Source organism: Molossus molossus, unplaced genomic scaffold (genome assembly GCF_014108415.1).
Source record: "Molossus molossus isolate mMolMol1 unplaced genomic scaffold, mMolMol1.p scaffold_m16_p_7, whole genome shotgun sequence".
Lineage (NCBI taxonomy): Eukaryota > Metazoa > Chordata > Mammalia > Chiroptera > Molossidae > Molossus > Molossus molossus.
In genome coordinates this window covers 60,651,887-60,670,864 of record NW_023425401.1, presented here as the reverse complement: position 1 = coordinate 60,670,864, position 18,978 = coordinate 60,651,887, and the positions used below count along the sequence as shown (strand labels likewise).

General features: G+C 37.0%; 1 protein-coding gene across 6 annotated transcripts in view; it reads left to right on the top strand.

The window, feature by feature from the left end:
• COG5 (component of oligomeric golgi complex 5) overlaps positions 1 to 18,978 on the top strand; it is a 439,997-nt gene that overhangs the window by 275,513 nt on the left and 145,506 nt on the right. The window lies entirely within an intron of this gene.

Below are 18,978 nucleotides of genomic sequence, written 5' to 3'. Positions count from 1 at the left end.
GCAGTAAAAGTTTTTTTACATTTTTTTACATTTTTAAATAATTAGTATCTTGAATAAAATTCTTCAAAGAATAAGTTAATTCTCCATAATTCAAACAGGAATTCTGACTGAATTTTTTCTATGTTTAAAGGGCGTAAAGAAATTGATGTTGAATAATTTAGTTAATGCTTCTAGAATTATTTTCCTAACTAAAAAATTAAAATGAGAGATTTTATTGCTTTTTCCTTATTGTTAAAACTGAACATTTAATCAATGAACAGATGAAATACCTGTATCATGAATTAAAAGTTGCTTATATAAATATTTTGACAGAAAATATCTAAAGGGAAATTTCTCTAGTTAAAAACATGTTCTTTCTGATTATAAATGTTCATGCTTAGTAAAAGAAGATCTATATAAAATAAGATAGAATCCAGGAGTTTGACAAACAATAAATATACTTTATTCAAAAGGTTAGGGGCTTGCCCGGCTGGTGTGGTTCAGTGGTTGATTGCTGACCCATGCACCAAGAGATTGTTGGTTCAGTTCTCAGTCACAGCGCATGACCAGGTTTCGGGCTTGGTCCCCAATTAGGGGCCAGTCATTCTCATTGATGTTTCTTTCTCTTTCTCTCTCTCTCAAATTAATAAAGAAAAAAACAATTTTTTTTTATTAAAGGTAGGGGGCCTGACCTATCACCACGAAGAATCAAAGTATTCTGTATAGGAACTCTGCTGCTTTAATGATCTATGGGTGATATTTCCAAGATGATTTCTGAGCTTTGTTCTGTTAGTTTTCTGTTGTAGTTTGCACATAATAATATTTGTTCATCTACCTGTTGGATTATGGTACATATTTTTAAAGTCTCAGTAGATACAAGCAAAATAAACATTTCCATTTTGAAGTCTTTGAAATGAAAACATAATTCTTTGTAACCTGATGATTTTCCCAGAATGTCTCATTCATCTTAGTTTGCTTTATTTTCTCTATATCTCTTATCACTTTCTAATATTTCACTTTATCATACCTGGACCCATCTCCCACCCCCACCCCATAACCCCCACTAGAATGTCATCCCCATAAGACATGGAATAATATTTTTATCATGGTAGTATACTCATTGGCTAAAAGAGTACCTGATATACAGTAGGGCTTCGATAAATGCTGTTGATAGAAAGGGGGGAAGGGAGGGAGGGAAGAAAGAAGGATTCAAGGAAGAAAAGATGGCAGTGCTCTTCTATAAAGGCTTAAGAACATAACAGAGGAGAAGGTGTGGTCATGGAAACAGAGGTCAGAGTGCTACAATTGCTGGAAGGTAGGCAGGTGCAAAAGTTAAGGAAAAACTCCTCTAGAGCCTTCAGAAGGAACACAACTCTTCTGACACCCTTATTTTGGCTTAGTGAGACCACCTTTGTATTTTAACCTTCAGAACTGCAAGATAATACATTTATGTTGGTGTTTTGTTTTGTTTTTCTGTGTTGTGTTGTTTTGTTTTTTTAGTTAATCCTCACCTGTGGACATTTTTTCACTGATTTTTAGATATAGTGGGAGGGAGAAAGAGAGAAACATCAGTGTGAGAGAGACACACTGATTGGTTGCCTCCGAACGACCCTGACCAGGGCCAGGGATCGAACCTGCAACCCACATACATGCCCTTTACTGGGAATCGAACCTAAGACCCTTCTGGCAAGCTCTTTAACTTCCCAACTCATGAAATTTCAGAATCTTGTGAATGTCATCATGGAAAGGAAAACCTACCTGTGCTGTGGCATAGTCTCTTCCTCAAGTTGGTTTTTGTTTCATAAGATATGTTTCCATAAGTGTGAAGGATATTTAAAATCTGTACTTTTAAGTTCTCAGCCTCACTTATTCTGTGAGTGAAGTAAATCTTCCATGGGACACCTGGTTTGAGGTCTTGGGTTGCAAAATTTTCAGTCCAATCCATGAACCACTAAAAGCTTTGCTAGTTTCTCTCTTTCCAGCAGAGGTTTTCTGCTTGGACCAGCTTTAATTTAAAAAAATTTATGACTTCTTTAATTGTTACAATAGGAACACTGGTCTGCCTCTACTCTTTTTCCCACGTTACTCTCAGGTTACATTCCAAACAAGACTTTCCTGGTCCCTTTCTATCTCTTCAGCACTCTTTTTTTTTTTTACTTTCTAATTTTTTGTCGCTGTACTTGAGTTTTAGTTCTTTTTTTATTTTTTATTTTTTAATTAATTATTTATTTTTTTGTTACAGATATTTCACCTTTTTTACCCCATTGGCACCCCCCTACCCACCCCATCCCGTCCCCGGCTTAGTTGTCCATGTCCATTGGTCATGAATACATGCATATAGGTTCAGTGGTTTATCTCTTCCCACCCCCCCACCACCTCTTCTGAGGGATGTCAGTCTGTGCCCTACTTCCATGTCTCTGGGTCTACCGTATTCCTCAGACTGTTATATTCATTATATTCCGTATATAAGTGAGATTATGTGGTATTTGTCTCTCTCTGCTTGGCTTATTTCACTTAGGATAATACTTTCCAGGTCCCTCCATGTCGTCTGAAAGGATAAGAGATCTTTCTTTCTTACCGCTGCATAGTACTCCATTGTGTATATGTACCACAGCTTTTTTATCCATTCGTCTACTGATGGACACTTGGACTGTTTCCAGATCTTAGCTATTGTAAATAGTGCTGCTATGAACATGGGGGTACATATTTTCTTCCTGATTGGTGTTTCAGGCTTCTTAGGGTATATTCCTAGAAGTGGGATCACTGGGTCAAATGGAAGTTCAATTTTTAATTTTTTGAGATAACACCATATTGTTTTCCATTGTGGCTGCACCACTCTGCATTCCCACCAGCAGTGCACTAGAGTCCCCTGTTCTCCACACCCTCGCCAACACTTGTTGTTTGATGATTTGTTGATGGTGGCCATTCTGACAGGTGTGAGGTGATACCTCATTGTTGTTGTTGTTTTTTGTTGTTGTTTTTTTTTATCCTCACCCGAGGACATTTTTCCATTTTTTGTACAGACAGAGTGGGAGGGAGAGAGAGGAAGAGAGAGAGAGGGAAACATCGATGTGAAAGAGACACATCGAGCGGCCGCCACCCGCATAACCAACCAGGGCCGGGGACAAACTGCAACCAAGGTACATGCCCTTAGCGGGAACCGAACCCGGGTCTCTCCGGACCGCAGGCGGACGCTCTAACCGCTGAGCCAAACCGGCCAGGGCTCATTGTTGTTTTAATTTGCATCTCTCTGATGATTAGCGATGTTGAGCATTTCTTCATATGTCTTTTGGCCATTTGTATGTCCTGTATGGAGAGGTGTCTGTTCAGCTCCTCTGCCCATTTTTTAATTTATCTTCCTTTTGTTGAGTTGTATGAGCACTCTATATATATCGGAAATTAACCCCTTATCCGATACATCATTGGCAATGATGTTCTCCCATACAGTGGGTTGCCTTTCCATTTTGATGATTGTTTCTTTTGCTGTGCAGAAGCTTTTTAGTTTGATGTAGTCCCATGTGTTCATTTTTCCTTTGTTTCTGTTGCCTTAGGTGATGAATCAGTGAAAATTCTGCTCTGTATGATGTCCGAAATTTTGTTGCCTACATTTTCTTCTAGAATTTTTATGGATTAAAGGGTCACATTTAAGTCTTTCATCCATTTTGAGTTTATTTTTGTGTATGGTGTAAGTTGATGGTCTAGTTTCATTTTTTTGCATCTAGCTGTCCAATTTTCCCAACACCATTTATTAAAGAGGCTGTCTTTACTCCACTGTATGCTCTTGCCACCTTTGTCAAATATTAATTGAGCATATTGCCTTGGGTCCATTTCTGGGTTTTCAGTTCTGTTCCACTGGTCTATATGCCTGTTCTTATGCCAGTACCCGGCTGTTTTGGTTACAGTCACTTTGTAGTATAACCTGATATCTGGTATTGTGATCCCACCTACTTTGTCATTCTTTTTCAAGATTGCTGTGGCTGTTCGGGGTCTTTTTTGATTCCATATGAACTTTTGAAGTATTTGTTCTAGTTCTATGAAATATGTTGTTGGTATTTTGATGGGGATTGCATTGAATCTATAGATTGCTTTGGGTAGTATGGACATTTTAATTCTGTTAATTCTTCCAATCCATGAACAGGGTATGTGCTTCCACTTTTTTATATCTTCCTCTATTTCTTTTTTCAATGACTTGTAGTTTTCTGCAAATAGGTCCTTTACCTCTTTGGTTAAGTTTATTCCTAGGTATTTTAATTTTTTTGGCGCCATGGTAAATGGGATTGTTTTTTCAGTATCTCTTTCTGTGAGTTCATCATTGGTGTACAAGAATGACGTCGATTTCTTGACGTTAATTTTGTATCCTGCTACTTTGCCAAATTCATTTATTAAGTCTAGTAGATTTTTGATGGAATCTTTAGGATTTTCTATGTATAATATCATGTCATCTGCAAATAATGAGAGTTTCACTTCCTCCTTTCCAATTTGGATCCCTTTTATTTTTTCTTCATGTCTGATTGCTGTGGCTAAGACTTCCAGTATAATGATAAATAAGAGTGGCGAAAGTGGACATCCCTGTCTTGTTCCTGTTCTTAATGGAAATGTTTTTAGTTTCTGTCCATTGAATATGGTGTTGGCTGTAGGTCTTTCATATATGGCCTTTATTATGTTGAGATATGATCCCTCTATTCCCACATTGCTGAGCATTTTTATCAGAAATGGATGCTGGATTTTGTTGAATGCTTTTTCAGCATCTATTGATATGATCATGTGGTTTTTATTCTTCACCTTATTTATGTGGTGTATCACATTTATTGATTTGCGAATATTGTACCAGCCTTGCATCCCTGGAATGAATCCCACTTGGTCATGGTGAATAATTTTTTTGATGTATTTCTGGATCCAATTTGCTAATATTTTGTTCAGGATTTTGGCGTCTATGTTCATCAGGGATATTGGCCTGTAGTTTTCTTTCTTCGTAGTGTCTTTTTCTGGTTTTGGAATTAAAATTATGCTGGCCTCATAGAACGTGTTTGGAAGTCTTCCTTCTTCTTGAATTTTTTGAAATAGTTTGAGGAGAATGGGTGTTAGCTCTTTTTTGAATGTTCGGTAAAACTACCCCGTGAAGCCATCTGGGCCTGGGCTTTTGTTTGCTGGGAGAGTCTTGATTACCTCTTCAATTTCCTTAGTTGTTATTGGTCTGTTCAAGTTTTCTATCTCTTCTCGGTCCAGTTTTGGGAGACTATGTTTCTAGAAATTTGTCCATTTCACTTAGATTGTCGAATTTCTTGCCATATAGTTGTTCATAGTAGTTGTTAATGATCTTTTGTATTTCTGTGGTGTTGGTTGTTACTTCTCCTCTTTCATTTCTGATTTTGTGTATTTGGGTTCTCTCTCTTTGTTTCTTGGTGAGCCTAGCTAAGGGTCCATCAATCTTGTTTATCTTTTCGAAAAACCAGCTCTTTGTTTCTTCGATCCTTTGAATTGTTGTTTTGGTCTCTATGTCATTTATTTCTGGTCTGATCTTTACTATTTCCTTTATTCTACTTACTCTGGGGTTTTCTTTTTGTTTGCTTTCTAATTCTTTAAGTTGTGAGGTTAGACAGTCAATTAGAAATTTTTCTTGTTTTTTGAGGTAGGCCTGTAGTGCTATGAACTTCCCTCTCAGAACTGCTTTCGCGCATCCCATAGATTTTGTGTTGTTGTGTGTTCATTTTCATTGGTTTCCAGGAAGTTTTTAATTTCTTCCTTGATCTCGGTGACCCATTCATTGTTTAATAACATGCTATTTAGCCTCCATGTGTTGAAATGTCTTTGCATGTTCTTCTCGCAATTGATTTCTAGTTTCATGCCATTGTTATCTGAGAAGATGCTTGATATGATTTCAATCTTCTTGAACTTGTAGAGATTTAGTTTGTGTCCTATCATGTGGTCTATCTTTGAGAATGTCCCATGTGCACTTGAGAAGAATGTGGATTCTGTAGTTTTGGGGTGTCATTCTCTGTAGATATCTATTAAATCCATTTGGTCTAGTGCTTCATTTAGAGTCTCTGTTTCCTTGCTAATTTTTTGCCTAGAGGATCTATCCAGTGCTGTCAATGGGGTGTTGAAGTCCCCTGCTCTGATTGTATTGTTGTCGATTTCTCCTTGGAAGTCCTCCAGAAGATTTTTAATATATTTTGGTGCTCCTATATTGGGTGCATATATGTTTATCAAGGTTATATCTCCTGTTGGATAGATCCTTTCAATATTATGTAGTGGCCGTCTTTGTCTCTAGTTATGGTCTTCATTTTGAAATCTATTTTATCAGATATGAGAATTGCTACCCCAGCTTTTTTTTTGCTTTCCATTTGCTTGGAAAATTTTTTTCCATCCCTTCGCTTTCAAGCTATGTGAGTCTTTTATTGTGAGGTGGGTCTCTTGCAATCAACATATAGCTGAGTCATGCTTTCTTATCCAATCAACTATTCTGTGTCTTTTTATGGGAGCATTCAATCCATTTACATTTAATGTGATTATTGATATGTACTTATTTATTGCCATTTTTGTTTAGTGTGGGTCTATTTTTCTTCCCATTTCTACTGCTAATTACAGCAGTCCTTTTAACATTTCTTGCAGTTGTACTTGAGCTTTCGTTCTTGAATGCCTCACCCTATATCTTCTCAGTATTTACAAATACTTGAAACACATATTTTTATCCTGTCCTTCATCTGGATAACTCAGGCTCATCTTTCCAGATTCAGTTTAGAAATGATGTGTTCCTGAGACCTCCCTCCCATTCATTCAAATGAGGGTATGGCATCTTCTCTCTGTTTCCATAAAATTTTTATATGACCCCAATTAGTACACACATCACTGCATTATAATGGCTCATCTCCTTGATTATTTGTATTTCCCACTTGACCCTAGAGATAAAGCTTCTCTGTGTACCTTGGTTCCATATTACATTCCTATCATATAGTACAATGCTCAATACATAATAGACATTCTGTTGAAATGAATCACAAACTGTTAACACTTAAAGGCTTTACGAATTAAGAAGAAGTCTGAAGAGATAACAAATTGTAAAAATAAAAATACTCTTCATTAAAATATTAGTAATTACTGCCCTGGCCAGTGTGATTTACATCATCCTGTAAACCGAAATGTCAACAGTTCGATTTCCAGTCAGGGTGTGTTCGGGAGGCAACTGATTGATATTTCTGTCTCACACCTCTCTCTCCCTTTCTCTCTAAAATCAATAAAAACATTTTTTAAAAATTAATAATTATAAACTAAATAAGACCCTAATATGAAGTACCTTTAGAAAACAATAGTATGATAAACAGGGACATGAAAGGACGATACAAAAATGTTAGGATGATAATCATAAGATAATAGGGTATCAAATAGTGTTTTATTTTTTCCTTATACCTTTATTTGATTCTCTGCAATGAGGGTTTTATATCATCAGTTATAATATGTGAAGCAATTTTCATTGAGATAAAAGAAGAAAGGAAACATAAGACTAAGAAATTTAATTAAATCCTCCATAAAGATTTGTTGAATAAATGTGATCTAGTAGTTATGGAAATAGGTTAAGTGCTCAGAGTTGAAGTGTAGTGTGAGATAAAAAGAGTAACATCTTTAGTTTATCTCACATATCAGTATAAACTTTAAATGGACTAGAAAATTAAATGCACCCGCAGCCAACATCATGATTAATGGGTAAAAGTGTTTCCCTTAGGATCAGGAACAAGACAGGGATGTTTGTGGGTTTTTGTGTTTTTTTTTATTAATTTTTTTATTTTTGTTACAGATGTTTCTCCTTTTCCCACATTGGCAGCCTCCCCCACCCCATCCCAGCCACACACCCCAGCGATGTTGTCTATGTGCATTCGTTACGCATACATGCATATAAGTTCTGAGTTTTATCTCTTCCCTCGTCCCTGCCCCCCTCTTCTGAGATTTGTCGGTCTGTACCCTACTTCTTTGTCTCTGGTTTTTTTTGTTCATCAGCTTGTATTATTCATTATATTCCACAAATGAGTGAGATTACATATGATATTTGTCTTTCTCTGATTGGGTTATTTCCCTTAGCATAATACTCTCCAGGTCCCTCCTAGTCATCTCAAAGGATACGAGATCTTTCTTTCTTACAGCTGCATAGTGTTCCAATGTATATATGTACCACAGCTTTTTTTTTATCAACTCATCTATGGACAGGCACTTGGACTGTTTGAAGATCTTAGCAATTGTAAATAGTGCTGCTATGAACACAGGGGTACATGTATTCTTTCTGATTGGTGTTTCAGGCATCTTAAGATATATTCCTAGAAGTAGGATCACTGGGTCAAATGGCAGTTCAATTTTTAATTTTTTGAGGGAACCATATTGTTTTCCTTAGTGATTGCACCAGTCTGCATTCCCAACAGCAGTGCACTAGAGTCCCCTTTTCTCCACACCCTCGCTAGCACTGGTTGTTTGATGATTTGTTGATGGCAGCCATTCTGGCAAGTGTGAGGTGATACCTCATAGTCGTTTTAATTTGCATCTCTCTGATAATTAGTGATATTGAGCATTTTTTCATGTTTCTTGGCCATTTGCATGTCCTGTTTGGAGAGGTGTCTCTTTAGGTCCTCTGCCCATTTTTTAATTGGGTTCTTTGTCTTCCTTTTGTTGAGTTGTATAAGTACTCTATATATTTTTGGAAATTGACCCCTTATCTAATGTGTTTTTGGAAATGATACTCTCCCATATAGTGGGTTCCTTTTCCATTTTGACACTTGTTTCTTTTGCTGTGCAGAAAAGCTTTTTAGTTTGATGTAGTCCCATGTGTTCATTTTTTCCTTTGTTTCTCTTGCCTCACATGTTGTATCATTGAAAATTCTACTGCGTGTGATGTCTGAAATTTAGTTGCATACATTGTCTTCTAGGATTTTTATGGATTCACGAGTCACATTGAAGTCTTTTACCCATTTTGAGTTTATTCTTGTGTATGATGTAAGTTGGTGGTCTGGCTTCATTTTTTTGCATATAGCTGTCCAATTTTCCCAACAGCATTTATTAAAGAGGCTGTCTTTACTCCATTGAATGCTTTTGACACCTTTTTCAAATATTAATTGAAAATAATGTCTTGGGTCAATTTCTGGGTTCTCTGTTCTGTTCCACTGATCTATATGCCTCTTCATGTGCCAGTACCAGGCTGTTTTGATTACAATGTAGTCTAACCTGATATCCGATATTATGATCTCTTCTACTTTGTTCTTCCTTTTCAAAATGGCTGTAGCTATTCGGGATCTTTTTTGGTTCCATATAACCTTTTGGAGTATTTGGTCTAGTTCCATGAAAAATATTATTGGTATTTTAATGGAGATTGCTTTGGGTAGTATGAACGTTTTAATGATGTTAATTCTTCCAATCCATGAACAAGATTTATGCTTTCACTTTTTTATATCTTCCTCTATTTTTTTTGTTTTCAATGTCCTCTAGTTTTCTGAGAATAGGTCCTTTATTTCTTCGGTTAAGTTTATTTCTAGGTATCATAGCGTTTTGCTGCAATGGTATATGGGATTATTATTTTAGTTTCATTTTCTGTGAGTTCATTATTGGTATATAAGAATTCGGTCCATTTCTTGATGTTAATTTTGTATCCTGCTACTTTGCCAAATTAATTTTTTAGCTCTAGTAAATTTTTGATGGAGTGTTTAGGCTTTTCTATATGCAATATCATATCATATGTAAATAATGACAGTTTCACTTTTTCCTTTCCAATTTACATCCCTTTTATTTTTCCTTCTTGTCTAATTGCTGTGACTAAGACTTCTAGTACTATGTTAAATAAGAGTGGTGAAAGTGGGCATCCCTGTCTTGTTCCTGTTCTTAATGGAAATGCTTTCAGTTTTTGCCCATTGAGTATGATGTTGGCTGTAGGTTTTTTATATATGGCCTTTATTATGTTGAGATATGATCCCTCTATTTCAACATTGCTGAGCGTTTTTATCAGAAATGGTGCCGGATTTTATCCAATGCTTTTTCAGCATCTGTTGATATGATCATATGGTTTTCATCTTTCACTTTGTTGATGTGGTGTATCACATTTATTGATTTGCAAATATTGTACCATCCTTCCATCCCTGGGATGAATCCCACTTGGTCATGGTGAATAGTTTTTTTAATGTATTGCTGGATATGATTTGCTAATATTTTGTTAAGGATTTTGGCATCTGTGTTTATCAGGGATATTGGCCTGTCATTTTCTTCTTTGTCATGTCTTTATCTGGTTTTGGAATTAGAATTATGTTGGCTTCATAAAATAATTTGGAGGTCTTTCTTCTTGAATTTTTTGGAATACTTTGAGGATAATGGGTGTTAGTTCTTTGAATGTTTGGTAAAACTCCCCCATGAAGCTCTCCAGGCCTGGGCTTTTGTTTGCTGGGAGATTCTTTATTACATCTTCAATTTCTTTAGTTGTTATTGGTCTGTTCAAGTTTTCTATCTTTTCCCAGTTCAGTTTTGGGAGACTGTGTTTCTAGAAATATGTCCATTTTTCTTAGATTTTCCAATTTGTTGGCGTATAATTATTCATAGTATGTGTTAATGATCCTTTCTATTTCTGTGGTATCATTTGTTACTTCTCCTCTTTCGTTTCTGATTTTGTTTATTTGGGTCCTTTTTGTTTCTTGGTGGGTTTGGCTAAGGTTCCATCAATCTTGTTTATCTTTTCAAAGAACCAGCTCTTTGTTTCATTGATTTGTTTTTTTGTGGGTTTTTTTTTTATTTTTTTATTTTTTAAGTTTCTATGTCGTTTATTTCTGCTCTGACCTTTAATGTTTTTTTCCTGCTACTTGCTCTGGGTTTTTGTTTTTGTTTACTTTTTAGTTCTTTAAGTTGTAGGGTTAGAGAGTCAAGTAGAAGTTTTTCTTGTTTCTTGAGGTAAGCCTTTAGTGCTATGAACTTCCCTCTGAGGCCTGCTTTCACTGCATTCCATAGATTTTGTGTTGTTGTGTGTTCATTTTCATTGGTTTCCAGGAAGTTTTTATTTCTTCCTTTATCTCCTTAGTAACCCATTCATTGTTTAATAACATGCTATTTAGCTTCCATGTGTTTGAGTGTTCTTGTGTGTTTTTGATGTAATTGATTTCTAGTTTCATGCCATTGTGATCTAAGAAGATGCTTGATATTATTTCAATCTTCTTGAACATGTATGTAGAGACTTTGTTTGTGTCCTAACATGTGATCTGTCTTTGGAAATGTTCCACGTGCAGTTGAGAAGAATGTAAATTCTGCAGATTTGGGGTGTAATTCTCTGTGGATATCTATTAAATCCCTTTGATCTAGTGCATCATTTAGAGTCTCTGTTTCCTTGTTAATTTTTGGTCTACAGGATCTATGCAGTGATGTGAGCAGCATGTTGAAGTCCCATGCTATGATTGTATTGCTGTCCATTTCTCCTTTGAAGTCCTCCAGAAGTTTTTTGATGTATTTTGGTGCTCCCATGTTAGGTACATATATGTTTACCAAGGTTATATCCTTCTCTTGGATTGATCCTTTTAATATTATGTAGTCCCCTTCTTTGTCTCTAGTATGGACTTCATTTTGAAGTCTTATTTTATCAGATATGAGTGTTGCTACCTCAGCTTTTTTTTTTCCTTTTCGTTTGCTTGGAAAAGTTTTTTCCATCCCTTCACTTTCAACCAATGTGCGTCTTTGTTATGAGGTGAGTCTCTTATAAACAACATATATATGATTCATGCTTTCTTTCTTTCATCCTCACCTGAGAACATTTTTTCATTTTTTGTTCAGACAGAGCGGGAGGGGGGGGGAGAGAGAGAAACATCAACGTGAAAGGGACACATCAAGTGGCTACCACCTGCACAACCCAACTCCGGCCGGGGACAAAGTGCAACCGAGGCACGTGCCCTTAGTGGGAACCGAACCCAGGTCTCTTGGGACCACAGGCTGACGCTCTAACCACTGAGCCAAACCAGCCAGGGTGAATCATGCTTTCTTTCTATTTATTTATTTATTATTTTATTTTATTTTTTTAACTAATTTATTTATTTTTGTTACAGATGTTTCTCCTTTTTCCCCTCACTGATTCCGCCCTCCCCTCCCTCTCCACCCTGTCCCCAGCTTTGTTGTTCATGATCTTTGTTCATGCATGCATACATGTAAGTTCTGTGGTTTATCTCTCCCCCACCACCCCTCTTCTGGGGATTGTCAGTCTGTACCCCACTTCCATGTCTCTGGGACTACCCCATTCCTCAGGCTATTATGTTCACTTTATTCCGCAAATAAGTGAGATCATATGATACTTGTCTTCCTCTGTTTGGCTTGTTTCGCTTAGGATAATACTTTCCAGTTCCCTCCATGTCGTCTCAAAGGATAAGAGATCTTTCTTTCTTACAGCTGCATAGTACTCCATTGTGTATACGTACCACAGCTTTTTTATCCATTCATCAACTGATGGACATTTGGTTGTTTGCAGATCTTAGCTATTGTAAATAGTGCTGCTACAAACATGGGGGTACATATATTCTTTCTGATTGGTGTTTCAGGCTTCTAAGGGTATATTCCTAGAAGTGGCATCACTGGGTCAAATGGCAGTTCAATTTTTAATTTTTTGAGGAAACACCATATTATTTTCCATAGTGGCTGCACCAGTCTGCATTCCCACCAGCAGTGTACTAGAGTCCCCTTTTCTCCACACTATCACCAACACTTGTTGTTTGGTGATTTGTTGATGGCAGCCATTCTGACTGGTGTGAGGGAATCATGCTTTCTTATCCATTCAGGTACTCTGTGTCTTTTGATCGGAACGTTTAATCCATTTACTTTTATGGTTGTTATCAATATGTACTTTTTTATTGCCATTTATGTTTATTTTAGTTATGTTTCTCTTCCTGTTTCTTCTGCTTATTTCAGCAGTCTTTTTAACATTCCTTGGAGTCCTGCTTTGGTGCTAATATATTTCCCTAGCCTTTTTTTTTGTTTTTTGTCTGTGAAGCTCTCTATTTCACCTTCTATTTTGTTATTCTTTTTTTTTCTTTTTTTTTTCTTTTTTTATCCTCACCTGAGGACATTTTTCCATTTTTTGTTCAGGTAGAGTGGGAGGGAGAGAGAGGAACAGAGAGAGAGAGGGAAACATCGATGTGAAAGGGACACATCGAGTAGCTGCCACCCGCACAACCTACCAGGGCCGGGGCCAAACTGCAAGCGAGGTACATGCCCTTAGCGGGAACTGAACCCGGGTCTCTCAGGACCGCAGGCCGACGCTCTAACCGCTGAGCCAAACCGGCCAGGCCTCACCTTCTATTTTGAATGATAGCTTTGCTGGATAGTGTAGTCTTGGGTTCAGATCCTTGTTTTTCATTACCTTGATTACTTCATGCCATTTGCTTCTGGCCTGTAGTGTTTCTGTTGAGAAGTCAGCTGAAAACCTAATGGAGGTTTCTTTGTAGTTAACCTGTTGCTTATCTCTTGCTTCTTTTAGGATTCTCTCTTTCTGTTTAATTTTTGCGATTTTAGTTGTTATGTGTCTTAGTGTGGGCCTTCTTTGTTTCTTCTTATTTGGGACTTTCTATGCTTCTTGGACTTGTATGCCTTTTTCCTTCACCAAGCTAGAGAAATTTTCTGTCACTATTTCTTCAAATATATTCTCTAACCCTTGCTCATTTTACTCGTCTTCTGACACAGCTATAATGTGGATGTTGTTGTGTTTCCTGTTGTCCCACAGTTCTCTTAGGCTGTCTTTCTTTTTTTTTTAATTATTTTCTTTTTGATTTTCTGATTGGGTGATTTTTTTCTACCCTGTCTTCTAATTTACTGGTTTTTTTTTTTCTTTACTTCCTCTACTCTGCTGGTTATTCCTTCCAAGGTATTCCCTATTTCTCCTATGTCATTCTTCATTTCCAATTGGTTGGTTTTCAGTATTTTTTACTCATGTTGTTGAGCATCCTTGTAATTATTACTCTGAACTCTCCCTCTGATATCTTGCTTAATTCTCTGTCATTTATTTCTTCTCTTGCAAGATTATCTTGTTCTTTCATTTGGTATTCGTTTCTTTATTTCACCATTTTGGCTGTCTCAGTGAGTTGTAAAGCCTGCCAAATTTTCCCTGTGGGTGTTAGTGTTCTGCTGATTGTAGAGGTACTGGGTTTGGATGAGTGTGGCAGGAACTATGTTAAACACCACTGTCGAGTTTTATTTTCCTGGGTAGATTTGCAAGCCAAGTAAAGGTTCAGTTATCCTCCAGCTTTTTGCCTGGAGGCTATTAGTCTTTGTTACTTGAGCCTGGATGTGTAGCCCCTCATCTGAATGAAAATTCTTCAGCTGTAAGAAGATTTCCAGTGTGTGGGGCACTTGCTTGATATCAGAGTTTGAACGTTAATGAGCCTCAATTTGCATTATTTTGTCCTGGCCTGGTGTTGTTGAATTCCTGAGGGAGGGGTCTTTGCTTCTTCCTGGGGCTCTGGGAAGGGGCTCTTTGAATAAGATGACTATTGTCCTGTGAGGGAAGTGATTCTCTACAAGACTCCTTGTGCACTCCCATCCGGCTCTCTCCTGAGCCAAGAGCCCCAGACTCTCCACGCAGTTTTAGTCTAACGTCTGCCCTCTCTCTGTCAGAGCCCTAATTGAGCGGCTGTAGCTGATATGGTACTTTTTAAAACCCCTGCTTTCTCAGCGGGAAGCGCACACCGCTAATACAGCCCTCGTTGCTGGTTGTGGTCTCCTAGCCCACCCCCATGCACCTCTGCTGTTCTGACCAGGCTCAACTTGGCATCCTCTCTGTCCCTGATTGTACTGGCTCGCTTCCAGGTGTTCTTCAGTTGGAGTTTCCCAATGTTTTGTCTTTATTTTAGTTGTAATTCCTGTTTTGTCCTAGGAGACAGTCTGTGTAGCTTCCATTCACTCCACCGCCATCTCTGTTCTATCAGAAGCAGTTATGTTTACTGCTGTTTCTTGGCTTTGTACCTTTTCCTGTTAAAATGAGTCTTTTAAATATGTCACTGGCAACTCACTCAGAACCCAGATTTTGATCTTCTGAGACATAGATGAGGTGAGAATGGACTCAGGATGTTTGGTTTTACCATTCTTATTCAACATAGTACTGGAATTCCTAGCCATAGCATTCAGACAGAAAGACGAAATAAAAGGCATCCAAATAGGAAAGGAAGAATTAAAACTGTCATTTTTTGCAGATGACATTACACGGTATATAGAAAACCCTAAAGAGTCCACTAAAAAACTACTAGGACTCATAAATGAATTCAGTAGAGTAGCAGGATACAAAATTAATATTCAGAAATAGGTGGCATATTTTTACACCAGTAATGAACTATCAGAAAGAGAAACTAAGAAAGCAATTCCATTTATCATTGCAACAAAAAAATAAGGTACCTGGGAATAAATTTAACCAAGGAGGTAAAAGACCTGTACTCAGAAAATTATAAGACACTGAAGAAAGAAATTGAAGAAGGTACAAATAAGTGGAAGCATATATTGTGTTCATGTATAGGAAGTATTAAAATAATTTAAAACGTTTGTACTACCCTTAACAATCTATAGGTTAAACACAATTCCTATCAAAATATCAATGGCATATTTCACAGAAGTAGAACAAATATTTCAAATATTTCTATGGAACCACAAAAGAAACAGTTACTCTCACACATCGTTAATTGGCATATAAACATTATGGAGGGAACTTTGTGAATATCTAACAAAATTATGTACACATTTGCTTTTTACTCAGCTATTCTACTTCTAAGGATATAGTTTATAGATGCACTAGCAAAAGATATGAAAAGACATGTTTCCAAGTTTGTTCACTGCATCATCATTTGGAATACAAAAAACTGGAAACAGCCCAAATGTTCATCAGTAGGGAATTAAACTATTGTGTATCTATAGAATGTAATGCAGTGCATCTCTAAAAAGGAATAGAAATTTAAGAAGAAAGAATATGGACTATTGTTATATACTACTACAGAGCAATCTATAAGATATAGTAAGTTTAAAAAGAAAGTGGAGAAATGTGTACAGTGTGCTGTTTTTTACCTAAGAAAGTGTGTAGTATAAATAAATACACATTTTGCTTATTTTTTTTAAATGCGAGGATAAACCCTAAAATATGGAAATATGATTACCAATAGTAGAGGAGGATGTGTGTGAAGAATACATTGGAGAGACCAGGGATAAAAACTATAATTCTTTAAATATACTTTGTTTTTTAGATTTAACTTTGAGGTCATATAAATATTTTATAAATGTTATAAAACAAAATTAAAATACAAGGAGAAATTACTAAAACTCAAAAGTAAAATAGAAAATCTTTAAAAATTATTGATTGATTGATATTAGACAAGAGGAAAGCAGAAAAAGAAAGAGAAACATTGATTTGTTGTTCCACCTATATTATGCATTCATTGGTTGATTCTTGTAGGAGCTTTGTCCCGGGATCAATCCCAAAACCTTGGTGTATGGGGACGATGTTCTAACCAACTGAGCTACCCAGCCAGGGCAGAATGGAAAGTCTTAATGCAAGTATGTATCCAATTGGTGGCATAATCACACAGAGAGGAACCTCTTCATTTGACTTTGTATTTATTCAACTACTTACTCTTTTTTAAACATGGTACTTTATTTTTGTAGCCCTACTGGAATATGTCATGGACAAGATCTTCCACAAAAAACCATGAACTCTATTCAATAATCATGTTATCAGTAGTAATAGAAGTAGTAGTAGAAGCAGTAGTAGTATTCTCAGACTGCTGTGTATGTGATGTGGGATAAAGTACATAAATAATTATGTTGTTTATAATAGTGAATCAGGATTTTCAGCATGGGAAGAAGAAGGTATAAAATGGGTGAGATCCCCTGAGTAGGTAATTTTTCTTTAAAAATATGTAATTTAATTTAAATACATTTCTTATCATTGTCCACTGAAAAGGCGTGGATATAGGGACCGTTTCAACAGTACTAAGTACCTCCCTCTAATACCCATGTTATATTGTGGGGGTTTTTTTGTGGTTTTTTTTGCTTGTTTTTTTTTGTTACATGTTTCTCTTTTTTTACCCCATTGACACCCTCCGCCCCATCCCCCTCGCCCCTTCCCCGGCTTTGTTGTCCATGTCCATTGGTTATGCATACATGCAGATAAGTTCTGTGGTTTATCTCTTCCCACCCCCCACACCCCCTCTTCTGAGCCTTGTCAGTCTGTACCCTACATCCGGGTTTCAGGGTCTACTCAGACTATTATATTCATTATATTCCATATATAAGTGAGATCATGTGGTATTTGTATTTTTCTGCTTGGCTTGTTTCACTTAGGATAATACTTTCCAGTTCGCTCCATGTCGTCTCAAAGGATAAGAGATCTTTCTTTCTTACAGCTGCATAGTACTCCATTGTGTATATGTACCACTGCTTTTTTATCCAATAATCTACTGATGGACACTTGGGCTGTTTCCAGATCTTAGCTACTGTAAATAGTGCTGCTACAAACATGGGGGTACATATATTCTTTCTGATTGGTGTTTCAGGCTTCTTAGGGTATATTCCTAGAAGTGGGATCACTGGGTCAAATGGAAGTTCAATTATTAATTTTTTGAAGTAACACCACATTGTTTTCCATAGTGGCTTCACCCGTCTGCATTCCCACCAGCAGTGCACTAGTCCCCTTTTCTCCACACCCTCGCCAACACTTGTTTGATGATTTGTTGATGACAGCCATTCTGACAGGTGTGAAGTGATACCTCATTGTTGTTTTAATTTGCATCTCTCTGATGATTAGTGATGTTGAGCATTTCTTCATGTCTCTTGCCCATTTGTATGTTCTGTTTGGAGAGGTATCTATTCAGCTCCTCTGCCCATTTTTAATTGGGTTCTTTGGCTTCCTTTTGTTGAGTTGTATGAGCACTTTATATATTTTGGAAATTATCCCCTTATCTGTTGTATCATTGGCAATGATATTTTCTCTTTCCATTTTGATGGTGGTTTCTTTTGCTCTGCAGAACCTTTTCAGTTTGATGTAGTCCCATGTGTTCATTTTCTCCTTTGTTTCTGTTGCCTTAGGTGATGTGTCAGAGAAAATTCTGTTGCATATAATGTCCAAAATTTTGTTGCCTACATTTTCTTCTAGAATTTTTATGGATTCACGGGTCACATTTAAGTCTTTATCCATTTTGAGTTATTCTTGTGTATGGTGTAAGTTGCTTCATTTTTTTGCATGTAGCTGTCCAACTTTCCCAACCCCATTTATTAAAGAGGCTGTCTTTACTCCACTGTATGCTCTTGCCACCTTTGTCAAATATTAATTGAGCATATTTCCTTGGGTCCATTTCTGGATTCTCTAGTCTTTTCCACTGGTCCATATGCCTGTTCTTATGCCAGAACCAGGCTGTTTTGATTACAGTCGCTTTGTAGTATAACCTGATATCTGGTATTGTGATCCCACCGACTTTGTCATTCTTTCTCAATATTGCTATGGCTATTCGGGGACTTTTTTGTTTCATATGACACAAAAAATCTTTCATAAGAACTTTTGAAGTATTTGTTGTATTTCTGTGAAATATGTCGTTGGTATTTTTTTTTTTTTAAATATTTTGCCTTTATTGATTTTAGAGAGAGAGGAAGAGAGAGAGAGAGATAGAAACATCGATGAGAGAGAACATTGATTGGCCACCTCCTGCATGCCCCCAACTGGGGATCAGGCCCACAACCTGGGCATGTGCCCTGACCGGGAATCGAACTGGTGACCTCTTAGTGCATGGGTTGACGCTCAACCAGTGAGCCACACCAGCCGGGCTTTAAAAATTAATCCTCACCCGAGGATGTTTTTTTTTTGTTTTTTGTTGTTTTTTTTATCCTCACCCGAGGACATTTTTCCATTTTTTGTTCAGATAGAGCAGGAGGGAGAGAGAGGAAGAGAGAGAGAGAGAAACATTGACGTGAAGGGACACATCGAGTGGCTGCCACCCGCACGACCAACCAGGGCCGGGGACAAACTGCAACCAAAGGTAC